The sequence below is a fragment of the Borostomias antarcticus genome (genome assembly GCF_949987555.1).
Source record: "Borostomias antarcticus genome assembly, chromosome: 18".
Taxonomy (NCBI): Eukaryota; Metazoa; Chordata; class Actinopteri; order Stomiiformes; family Stomiidae; genus Borostomias; species Borostomias antarcticus.
This window is the reverse complement of record NC_140251.1, coordinates 2,589,253-2,592,059: the sequence shown is the minus strand read 5'-3', so window position 1 is coordinate 2,592,059 and position 2,807 is coordinate 2,589,253. Positions and strand designations below refer to the sequence as shown.

Below are 2,807 nucleotides of genomic sequence, written 5' to 3'. Positions count from 1 at the left end.
CAGGTAGACGCACAACAGCTAAGCTTGACTATAATGTATTGCAGACATGACCTTAATCATCAATGAATGTTGAAAGAGTAGCATTGTACACCTCTCATGAAAGAAGTTACACACACACACACACAAGTACACACACACATGCATGCGCACTCACACACACACACACACACACACACACACACACACACTGTAGACTACTGTATCTCTCTTTCTCTCTCTCTCTCTTCCAGTAAGGGGTGTAAGAGCTTGTTCGGGCCCCTCTAGCAGTGGCCTGCCTGTATTTTATGGGGCAAAGGGTAACAACATGTTTGGCGTGAACTCTCACCTGCTGTTTGATGCAGCAGATGGGAGAGGAGGAGATGACATGGCAGAATAAAGAGCCCCCTCAGGCCATAACAATACAACACTTTTATTGTGAATATATCATATTTGCACAATAATCAACACCATGTTATAAACAATATTTCTCATTTTTTCTTTTCTTTGTCTTTTTTACAGTAAATAGCATTATTGTACAAATGTTTACAAAATTGATTCAGGCTAGTCAAGTTCCACAAAAAGAGAGTATTTCATGTATTAAAGCATGATCAGAGATACCCGAGGGACACACCCTTACACGCCGGTGAAACAATGACAGACAGGGGACCCTTGGGGTTAAACACATGTCAACACGTCACTCTGACAGACAGGCAGACCTGGACACTCCTGGGGTGGCCACCACACAGACAGGATAGAGAGGACATAACTATGTACCTAGAGTATAGTACAGTTTCGTTCAATTTATCATATTATTGTATAGTTCATTTAGGTATTGTACAGTACAATTGTCCTGAATGTGAAGTTAGATGTTCCTCGTGGGTGGGATGTGAAGCATGATCTCTAGGTCCTTTCTACCATGGCCTGATGGTGACCATGAGAAGTGTTCAACAGAGAATAAGCTCATATCCCATCACATCACAGCGTTCGGACACCGAGCCCTCGGCGTCGGGCTCACAGCACTTAGAGAGCTACGCAAAGAGAGATACAAGCAGAAGAAGAGAGTAGAACAGAGGAGATAAAAAAATCAACAGTCGTTGCGACGATGTGCTGACCACAGTATTGTTCACAGGTGTTCCCGCTGGACAGAGGTCCTGAGTGTGGAGAACCAGAGGAACAGAACTTCAGGACTGATGTTCTAGAAACACCAACCACAGGACAGGGAAAGTCCACTTGGGTAAAATGGGACGTTGCAAGTTAGTTAGGTCACCAACCACATGACATTTTTTTGTTTATGACACCCAATGGTATGATCTAGGACCCACACTGAACTGTCTGCTCAGTAAGTGACGTGCAATAGACTCGTCCCTCAGCGGGGGAACATCCATGCCCCAGGGTGACTACCCCTGCACTACTACACACTGAAGCACACGGTACAGACAGACAGCACTACAGGGTTGCAACTGGGATACATTGGTACATCATTCCAATAGGCTTTTTCTGAACAGATATCAAGCTGAACTGTTGGAGCTACATAGGCACTGGGAATTTGATGCATCGAGAGAAAACAGAAGGTATCAGACCAGGTTAGGACCACTTGGAAACCAACTTGTCTTGGCAATAACTGATGAGTTATGTGTCTCTCACTGCTAAACTGTGTAGCCTAGCGTCTCTGTGCTGGCACGGCCATGGTCCCTGGCTCAGGAGCAGACCTGTGCTGGCACGGCCATGGTCCCTGGCTCAGGAGCAGACCCTGTGCTGGCACGGCCATGGTCCCTGGCTCAGGAGCAGACCTGTGCTGGCACGGCCATGGTCCCTGGCTCAGGAGCAGACCTGTGCTGGCACGGCCATGGTCCCTGGCTCAGGAGCAGACCTGTGCTGGCACGGCCATGGTCCCTGGCTCAGGAGCAGACCCTGTGCACCCATACAGCAGGGCTTCCACAAAGAGTCTTGACCGCTGTCCCTGGCGCTCCTTGCCCAGCGAGGTGTGTCGGTACGGGCCAGCCTGCGCGTGGGATCTGAGGTTCATGGTCTCTCGCCCGCGGCCACAGGAGGCTAGAGGCGTGCCGGCAGCAGGAGGCCAGCACCATGGCTCTCTGATGGTGATAAAGGGAGCCCTCGGAAGGCCTAGAGGAAGGTCTGGAGAGCTAGCGGCTCACACACGCGCGCACACACCTTCATTCTGCTGTGGAGCTTTGGAGTGGGCGTTTGCATTGGCGCTCTCAGGAGCATATAGCTAGCCTGACTAGCATATACAGTACCTAACTTGACTAGCATATACAGTAGCTACACTTCTGCCCCTGCACTCGCACTGCTGCTCACAGTAAAACTGAAAACAACAGACTGATGATACAAATATAAGAAAATCAATTTTGTTGACTTTTCACGCCATGTTGTCATTTTTGTTGTTGTTTACATCATAATAATTGCTTGATGATGAGCCTATTTAGTAAATAAATAATGTAAATAATGAGCTACACAAATCATTTGCTGTCAGGGATTCAGTTCGCATGATGGGACAGTCTCACACCCTCCCATTGACTCAGGAAAAATACACATACACCAGAAATAGATGAAACACAGTTAAAGGGTTTGGTTACAGTAGCTCTTACTGTTGCCCCACAGGGGAATATTCCCACATAGAAGAGAAGAGTGAGAGGAGACTGAAGCCATGTTTCCATCCACACGTTTTATGCGAATTAAGTTATATCGAATTAAAAATGCCTTATGGAAACAGTAAAATTCTATTAAAAATCATGAAAATCGACAAAAGGTTTGTACTGTCGATCTCGATTTTCTCTTGTTTGATAAAAGTATTTTGTGATAAATGG

The 2,807-nt window shown here is 46.8% G+C and overlaps 1 protein-coding gene across 1 annotated transcript in view; it reads right to left on the bottom strand.

Annotated features, from left to right (window-relative positions):
* Positions 1 to 458: 458 nt before the first annotated feature.
* LOC311320657 (voltage-dependent calcium channel subunit alpha-2/delta-1) overlaps positions 459 to 2,807 on the bottom strand; it is a 97,277-nt gene continuing 94,928 nt past the window's right edge. Inside the window, exon 39 of the mRNA XM_084452461.1 lies at positions 459 to 2,807. This exon is cut by the window's right edge and continues 909 nt beyond it. The gene's annotated coding sequence lies outside the window, so the exon portion shown is untranslated.